At 36.2% G+C, this 9,740-nt stretch overlaps 1 long non-coding RNA gene across 14 annotated transcripts; it reads right to left on the bottom strand.

Annotated features, from left to right (window-relative positions):
- Positions 1-1,795: 1,795 nt before the first annotated feature.
- On the bottom strand, positions 1,796-9,353 carry LOC143889987 (uncharacterized). 14 transcript variants are annotated; one of them, XR_013255083.1, is made up of 10 exons: positions 9,083-9,353; positions 8,902-8,945; positions 6,376-6,488; positions 5,205-6,009; positions 5,031-5,123; positions 4,848-4,949; positions 4,420-4,761; positions 3,939-4,337; positions 3,575-3,854; positions 1,796-2,159 (listed from the first exon to the last, which is right to left on the bottom strand). It is a non-coding gene; the product is annotated as an uncharacterized LOC143889987 (long non-coding RNA). The 14 variants fall into 14 exon arrangements; XR_013255081.1 differs by lacking the exon at positions 1,796-2,159 and adding an exon at positions 3,184-3,439; XR_013255078.1 differs by lacking the exon at positions 1,796-2,159 and having other exon boundaries at positions 3,449-3,854; positions 3,939-4,162; positions 4,263-4,337.
- Between the last annotated feature and the right edge of the window lie 387 nt (positions 9,354-9,740).

Raw genomic sequence — 9,740 nt, 5'->3', positions numbered from 1 at the left:
CAAGAGGCTGATCTTCCCTCTAAGAAGATCAATCACGTTACGAACCGTTCGGGTTCGTGACAAAAATCCTTGTATCCAAACAGCCCCTTAATCTCTCAATGGTATTGATCATTAGCTTATTTGGCACAGGTTGGACTTGTCCTCCTCGCGGATGGAATGTTTATCGGGGCGCAAGAAGTCGGTCATTTTCTTCAAGACCTGAGATCTCATTGAGACCTGATTGCCATCCTAATAACACTGCATGATACTGAACGTTGCCATAGTGGAAATCGCTTCTAGATCTCTTTACAAGTACCAGAGATCCTTGCCACTGGACGACGAAATGGAGTTTGGAATTTATTAACATTCTCTAAAAAGGTACTGTCAATATCCCGTCGGCACTGAAACCATTAAAAGAACACCCAATAACTTATTGGGTGAAAGGTCAAATTTCTAATCAAATAAATCATGAAGTGGTTTGCCTGGTGGATATAAGTCTAAACCCCATCACAATTTCACCTTTGAAAGCATCTATTCTGTTGTTCCATTCCTGTTTAATTTGTTTGATTTTGGTTGCCTAACCTAGCATGCATAATTGAGAGGGTTCATGTAATTTTGCAAGTCTTAAATGTTTTTTTTTCCTTCCAATGCCAGCTTCACTGGAATTGATCCTGCAGGATTTTTAGAACAATGCTGTTGCTGTATCATGATGTTAATAGTTTTGTATGATGAGGCTGAAGTTTCTTAATTGTTTTGTAACCGTCTTATTATGGAAGAGTGTTGTGAGCTTTTAGAGATGTATGAAAAGTATTTTAATCTGTAGCTTGACTTCAAGTAGATAAAAACATATGGTCAAATGTTGATTTAAAAATAAAAAATAAAAAATGGTCAAATGTATAAAATAACAGTCAAGTCTGTTAGAGTATAGAATTAAAGGTTGGGTGAAGAATCTTGAGTGATTTACCCTATTCAATTAATTTTCCTAATTCTTGAATAATTTACATATTCTCCCCTATTTAGTCTACCATTATGCTAAATAAAGGAGAAATGTAAAACACATCATAAATAGAAATTTACACTTCTACCCCTACTTTGGCACTCTCCTGGTTGGTGCATAGATGTAAGCCATTCCCAACTTTGTACATGTAAGATTTTTTGAAACGGAGTGTACATGTAAGATAATGCCAACTCTTTGCGAAAGACTTGGTGAAATTACATTGTAGTTTCTTATCCATTCATGCATAAGGGGTGAATATTTCTTTACCCACAATTCATTTTTGAACTCAGTAACAATCTACTTCTATGTGCTTTGTCCGCATCAAGGTTTTAAATTTCGGTTTCCGGGTAAATTTCAGACCTAGCCGAAATCCTGAAATTTCAGGTGAAATTTGGTAATCACAGAGGAAATCCCATTTTTTTGGGCGGTAATTTCGGCTGAAATTTGGGAAAGGTTAAAATTTTGCTGAAATTGACGAAATTTCAAAAATTTCCACTGAGATTTTGGACGTTTCGCAGATTTCGGGTTTGGAACGTTTCGGTTTCGGTCTTGACCTCGGATTTTGGACGAAATTTTAAACGCTTGTCTGCATCAACGTTTTGAGGCTATATGATTAGCCTCTTTTTGATTTTCATGAATCACTAGTAGCAAACCCGTGTGTTGCACGGGTTGAGAGAAAAAAACTTTCATAGATAATGACTTCCAACCAAGGCTGCCTTAATGTTTCTTTAACAAAGCAGTGAGCAGTTAAAAAGATCAAGGGTTCAATGTTAATTTAGATCGAAAACAAACAAAAAAGTGAAAAAATAAAGAGTGCAATAAGTTATTGAATTACAATTCTTCCATATATGAAAAAGATTAATAAAAAATCACTAAATACAAATATAATACTCATTTACTTACTACACAAAAAATAAATCCATAGCAAAAGAACCGATGAAATTGAGCCTACCATAGAAGTTTTGAGATTTTATGTTCTTGCGCAACCCAAAGGGTAATGAAATTTTCACTCCCCCTGGAGTACGCATTCGCGCCCCTTATAATGTGAATAGTGGGCAACTTTAACGCTTTTCGACTTCAAATCACGTTAAAAGGGGCACAAATGCGTGCTGCAGGGGGAGTGAAAATATCATTGCCCAACCCAAAATGTATCTTCTTGTGCAATCCTAACCATTTCCTGGATCTGTCAAAACAAAATATAATTAGAAAATATTTTTGTTAGCGACCACTGATGGCGGATAAAAAACAACTACGAAATTGTAGCACACCAAATAAAAGAAAAAATTGAACCCTAAGATTAATTTTTGTGTTTTATTCACAATCAAGAATGTTACTACCACCCAGGAAACCCAAAACCACCAATACATCAAATGAACAGATTTGCAGGATTTAAATCAAATGAACACAAAATGAGACCCAAATAGATTAAAGATGTAAATGAGAACCCATAAGTTGCTACATAAAAATAGAAAAATAAAATGTAATAAGTAATAAAAACCTACAAATAACTCTACAAAGTAGAAATGGAACACATCACAAACAAGGTCTGTCTATCCAAATGATCACACTCATTAGATGATTAAATAATCGTAATTTTGGAAGTAGAAACAAAATATTGGAAAGAGACAAAAAAATTGCAAAACTGTAAAATTACAATTACTTGAGATAAAGATAAAACGTGAAAGCTTATCACTTTATCTATATTCGACTGTTTAAATACATGAAGTTGCTTGTTCGGTTATAATAACCACAACCTACTCTACATAAAATAGAACTCTTCCTTAATACAAAACACCTAGAGTCCTAGGATATAAAAACTCTATCCCAACATAAGATCTATCCACACAGTTCTATAGATAATAGAAAACTCAAACTATAGTTATCTTACAGTAAACTAAAAACAAAAAGGACTCTTCAACAAAAACGATTGACTTTGGTCAATTTTTTGCCATAGAGTATTTAGGCAAAAAATCAGCTACTTTTCTATTTTTTTCATAATCATGAATCATATGAGGAAAGAAAACCACGTGGCGCACTCACATCGTCCAGGATTCTTTTTTACATATATATACTAGTGGGACCAATCGTGCGATGCACAATGCAGGGGTGAAAGAATGGGGAAAGAAAGGTAGAGAAGACATGCGAGCAAATTGGTTTTAAAAAACAGTAGTTCTCAACTGGTGGCATTATAGATTAAGAAAATAGTAAGGCAAAAAAAATTAATGATCAATAAAAGAAATAAAAGCAAACTTACATGAAAAAATTATGAAAAGAACCCAAATTCAGGGTTTTAATTCCAAACAGAATGCATAACAATATAAGAAAGGAAAAGAAAAAAACATTGATAAACAGAGGAAAGGGAATGAAGAATAAAATAGTGTGCACTTGATATTAAGTTGACATAGTAATGATAACAAGGTAAGGTATCAGCTTGTCTGCAATTGTACTTGAACCATGCAAATCCTGAAAGAAGGATTTCAAAAATCAAGTGAAAGAAAAGCTAGTTTAAGCAAAGTCAGTTCAACTGGGAAGACAGTTCAACAGTAAAAGCCTTCAAGAAATGCAGTTTTGTCAGAGGGTCGTCTAAGGAGGGAATACCTTTGGCTTGGGAAAGTCTCATAGGTGATGATGGTTGGGCCTATTTCTCAGCAAGGCAAATCATTAAAATTCTGAATTTCCTTCTCAAATACGCATGTGTGTTCTTCTAAAAAGCAGCTTCCATAATATAAGAAAAGGATAGAGTGTATTTTACCTTAAATGAAGAGGGAACACGAATACTAATACACCTTTAATAAACAGAAGCACTAATCCAAGAAAGTATGACCGCATCTATACATAAACAAAAAAGCGCAGTTCGATGGCTAAGCGATTACTCCACCTACAATAATAAATAAATATACTACTTGTGAATAAATTTAGCATCAAGCTATAATAAACATGTCGTCATAATAAAATAACTTACCCAGTTCGATGGCCAAGCGATTATTCCACCTACAGCGTCTCCAATCTCAGTGTAGAGATCGATTTTTCTAATCAGAGGCTCTTTCGGCTCCAATGCAACCGTGATCTAAACCATAGCGAAATTACGGCCTAATGGCACCCCCTCGACTTCATGTGTCGGATCGACACTCAACCGAATACCACGGGCCACTTCAATCCCATCATTTTGAGTGCTCATTAAGGTAACTTTAGAAAAATCCAAATGATCATAAATAAAAAAATACAATTAAGCAGGAAAGTCACAAACCAATATATCATTTAAGCTAAAATTAAATAACAGTTATACCCGATCGCCATGGATATATCTATGGCTGCTTGAGGAGGTTGCATGCGATCGTGACTGAGTATGTTTGTTGGGTGGCTAGCATACAACAAGATAGATACATATTAAGGTAATAGTGAACTAAAAGAACTATGTATTGAATAAAAAATTAATGTCGTACATTGCTATTTTGGACGCCTTGGAACTGTGCTACGAGTGCCACCAATTGGCGTTCCAAATGGGCCTGATTTTGTTGCATTGATTGTTCCATTTGGGCCTGCTTCCCTCTCAAACATCCCACCTCATATGTAAGTTCCTCGTTCTCCCTTTGAAGTGATGCAGCCCTCTCTTGTGATATCCCAATGCTGCGCGTAGAGCCAAATACGGAAGTAGGGGTAACCCCGGCACCCATCATGCGTACCCTACCACGTCTCTCCACACCAAGTACAATGCCGAGGCTGTCATTTGGGGCAACAGCGGGGCTGATATCTGGATGCTGAGACTCAATCTCTTTTATCTAATCCTGAAAAAAACAATATGTGATAGAATAAAATCTTTTACACGGTTCTATAACATTTTTTAAACAAGCATCAATGTTATGAAACGTACTATAATATTTTGCTCTACAACATCATAAGTCCCGTCTTTCTTGTGGTTAAGACGAATGAACATGTCACCTCGACTTATAGTATTCCCATCATTATTTTTAATCTGTCCTCAAATGAAGAATATCATTGATAGCTTGTCATAATCAAAAGTAAAGTAAATTAAAAAACTCAGTCACAACCCCACCTCCTCCTTCCAATATACTGGAATGGCCTTTGTTCCACCCCTGTGTTTGATTTTAAGTTTAGATCGATTGAGTTTATTTTGTGCGCATAGGTCCTACGCCATTACAGATAGTTAAGTTATTTTTATATATTTTTTCGAATTGAAAAAATGAGACATGAATTTTTAAAATCATACCTTTGATTCTTTCGTATTCCAGTGTCGACAAAGAGACATGTATTGCGACTCAATCGCTCTACGATCAGTACATGGGAGATTCAGATCAAAGTATTTGGTCTTTAGTTCACTCTTCCATTCCCTCCACTGCCTACCGATTCGTTCAATAGCCCATTTTTTACGCTCATCATCAATGGCGCATTTTTCCTACATTACATGTAAGAATAGTACGACGGCCGTATGATATATTAAATTTATATGTGTGTGTGTGTGTATGTGTTTCTGTGAAGAATTCAAATGGTCTTACCTTGTAATAACCCATGCATCTTCTTTGTTTTGTTGCAGCATCTTTCTCCAGTCTGTACAATCAATGGGCAATTTATCACCCATTCTCGCGATGCTGCCAAATAAATTCAGCATTTTACATGTGTTTTGTGTACACGGCTATCCAAGCGCATTAAATCTGACATTTATCATCTCATCAGAAGCCCACACGGATTTGCAATATGTCGGGCCTCGAACATGCTTCGATGAGGATGGAACGGAGGGATCCTGAGACGGCGAAGGAGGGAGCGTCTCTTGCGTATCCGAGGGTAGTACCGTCTCCTGTACATATGAAGGTGGGAGAGTCTCTTGTGACTCCCATGCCGGCCAAGGTGCATGGGAGTCGTGAGGGAGAGCGGAGGTGTCTGGCTGCCTCTGGGAAGAGGGTTGTGGCTCTCTCATATGATAATGATGGGGCTCTTGCCTGTGAGTGGAAGGCTGTGACTCATGGGTGTTCGGCATATTCTTTCTTTTTCTCATGGCTCAGACAAAATTATGTCACCTGTAGTACCCAAAAGGAAAGTTTACATCAGTGATTTAAAGAAAATAAGCATTACATGAAAAACTAACATATACATTAAGTACAAAATTTACACTATACTAGTAGAACTTCGCTATATATCCTTTTGGGTAAAATTTACACTATACTATCGAACTGCGTTCTTGCTATATATCCAATTCCACTTGTTGCCCCTAGTACCATAACATCAATCAACAATAATTTTCTTAATTATTCATAATCTTTTGATCAGAAAAAGAGGGAGAGGCTACTCCAAACACCAACTCTATCTTTTAGCTAGGGTCCATTTGGATGCATGTAATATACAAATAGAAGGAACATCATATAGATTCTGATTTCTTTACTTGCCTGTTTCTCCTTGTTTGAGAGGAAAGCCAAACAGTGTAAAAAAGCTTGAATTTGGAAAATCTACAGCTAAAGGACTGTGCAACAACACCTTTCTTAGAGTAGTAATCAATGACCTGCAAATCAAATGAATTTAAGCACTCAGGAAGGAGGAAGAAAGTGAAGGAACGGGTAAAAAGGTCTAGTACAATAAGCCTAGGACACCTTAAAGCAAATAGCAGCATTAGGTTTAGTAACAACCAAAACCAATGAGACAGGCATCACAACTAGTTCAGCGAAGTATTACAATATGTTTCCCAACTTATTATGCATTTTTAATTTATTCTAACTTAAGAATAGAACTTATCAATTGCTCTCTTTTACCTATGAAAAAAAAAGGAATAGAACTTTTCAAAGTTAGGCTCACCTCATATGGAAATCATATATGCTAGATCAAAAGCATCACCTGGTGCGATCCAACACATCTTTTGTTGCCAAATTTACATAACCTATCCAAAAAGCACTATCATCACTCCCATCTATTAGTTGTCTCTACCCTCAACTGCCCAAAACTCTTCCAATTGCCATCACGCCAGGTTCAGTCCCTGCCATATCGCTCCTGTCCCCACAACCCTCAACTGTCCAAATATGTAATTTGATCTTTGTTTATTGCAAAGCTCTTCCCACCGCCACCATCGAATGGCCAGTCCATGCCCTTATCGCTACTCTCCCTGCTACCCTAACTGTCCAAATCTATGATTTGATCTTTTTTTATTACTCTCGTAAAGAAGGTGAGATGGTTGCTTGATGCAGGACAGATCCACGAATTTCAAGAATAACGAAATTTGAATTTTTAGAATTAGAAAATAGATAACTTTAGAAATTGGTTCGAGAAATGATCCAGCTGTTGGATTTCTTTCAAACTTTAGTACGAGACAGGAAATAACTTTAGAAGGAAATTATCAAAATCCAAGTTCAATCAGATCATAAAAACTCAAATCTTGGAGGTTTTTCTAAATTCGCACGATTTCAATTTTCAGATAAAATACTGATCATAAAACACACTGACTGATAAATCGAGTTGAAAATTGACTATGTTTGGTTGACTATAATCTGAGAAAATCCTCAAAATTTCACACAAATCCGACGGTTTAGATCAACAGCTCTGATCAATCTCAGAATTCTTCTATAGGACTGCCCTAACATATTTGCTCTTTCAATGTTGTGAAGAAAAAAATCAAATAAATACACAAATGAGGAGGAAATAATGAAGATTCAGGCTACTTATGGCCTAAACTAAGGGAAGAATTTTTTATCGCATAGGTAATATTCAAGAAAGAGGAGATAAAAGCAACATTGAATGAAATCAACCTATTGGGAGAAAATGGTTAGAAACGATTTGAAGATGAACACGACACATTCAGATGACATAATTCATTATTCTCAAATGAATTGAGATAGACTAGATCATGAATTTTGACAAAACAGTGAAATGAAACTATATATAGATTAGGTTGTGTCTTCTCTAGTTACAGTACCACAAGTTGAGGTTATGACAAACTTTGAGCATATAAATTGAAATAGTTGCCACAACCAACTTCTTGTGGAAGTACTAAGACGCTAGAATCTTGTTAACTCTCAGAGGATATTAAACAGACAGCATACATGCATTCCTTAATATTGCACTCCAATACAAAACAACTCTCAAAGACAGAACAGTAATGGCCTGTTAATGAATTTGGTTGTAACAACTTCTCCACGATTGTTCTTGCTTGAGGCTAATAGAAGTAATGGGCGTTGATGTACCAAATTAAATGTGAGGCTAATGGAGCTAATGCCCTTGGTAGCAAATGGAATTAATGCCCTTGGTTCACAGCTTGTTTGGCATACAAACTGACATTAATACAAATTCAAAATGTGACTAGCAACTATTTAATCATGGGCTCACTAATTAGAGTATTTGATTGGCTGATGGAACATGGCAAAGAGCACACACTCAACGGGTGTTCAGGTGGGTAAATAGGGCATTTACAACTTGAATAAAAGTGGTCTTCGTTGACAGCTTCCATGGCAATTGAATGGCATGAATTTCAGGTCTATTCGAAAGCTTTCTTAACCAAAGAAAAAAACACCTGACGGGACACAAAATAGGGCAGATTGAGTATGGATTTTTCACAACATCTAAAAAAAATACTCACTGTTGGAACTCCAAGGCATGTAATAACAACAACAACAACAACAATAATAAATAAAAGCCTAGATGGAAAAAAATCAAACAAAAGCAAAGCCCTAGGGCAAGGAGAAATATAAAATAGGAAGAAATCATGAACCTCCAGATACACTTCCTGCTATCACACAAACTCAAATCATAAATAAATATAAAATATGAAGAAATGGGAAGATAAAAGGAGTAAATCCTTTATACAAATTTTTAGGGCTTCAACGCAAACTCTCCAGAGTCTACAAATACCAGAAACTGGGAAATAAAAATCAATGAAAAAAAAAATTACATGGGTTATGTGCTAACAAAATGGATAAACCAAAGCTCACCTTTCAGATGATTGCCGATGTGGGTTTCCTCTTCTTGTTTGTGGCTGCTATATTGGCAATGAACAAAAAGAAGAATAGGGAAAACAAATGCACAGAAACCCAATAAGCAGAAAGTAAATGATCTATGAAAAAAGCCCAAAAACAGTATAAAATGAAAAAAATAATAATGTAGAGAACTTACCCTAACAAGCGATTGGAAAGAGCTGGAGAGCTACTTTGAGATGATTGTCAATTTTCCTCTTATTGTTTGTGGCTGCTATATGATATGCCCTACCCGTTTCAGATCAAGGGTTAGGACCATATATTCTATGAAGATGATTTGGAGAGGATGGAGATTATGGTTTTTTCTCCACGGAGATTAGGCTTTTTTTTGCAAGAAAGGGAGGTTTCGATTTAGAAGGGCGAAAATTAGTTTTTCTGGAGGATTTCTTGCCGAGATAAGGGAGAGAACGTTTTAGAAACAGCGGGGTGGGAAAAGCTAGGGCGCGAGTTTATCTTTTAACACGTCACCGACGTTTGGGAAAAAAAGCCGGTAATTCTAATAATCAGAGACGGTCGTGAACGTCATAAAAAAAGGAAAGCATGTATCCAATTAATTACCGACGTTTAACATATAAAACATCGGTAAATAATTACTTTTATTGGCGTTCCTTAAACGTCGGTAAAGAAATACTACGCATGTTTTGGGCGGGATAAGTTACTTCCGGCGGGAACAATCCTTCACTGTCGGTAGTTTTACAAACATCGGTATATATAAAATATTAGTGCCGTTTTTTGTGAACGTCGCTGAATGTCTTTTTTCTTGTAGTGTAATTTCATGTTTCCCTAGTGAAACAAAA

The sequence above is a fragment of the Tasmannia lanceolata genome, unplaced genomic scaffold (genome assembly GCF_043159265.1).
Source record: "Tasmannia lanceolata isolate RefF3 unplaced genomic scaffold, GAP_Taslan_0.1 ptg000013l, whole genome shotgun sequence".
NCBI classification, from domain to species: domain Eukaryota; kingdom Viridiplantae; phylum Streptophyta; class Magnoliopsida; order Canellales; family Winteraceae; genus Tasmannia; species Tasmannia lanceolata.
This window is presented reverse-complemented; position numbering and strand designations above follow the sequence as displayed.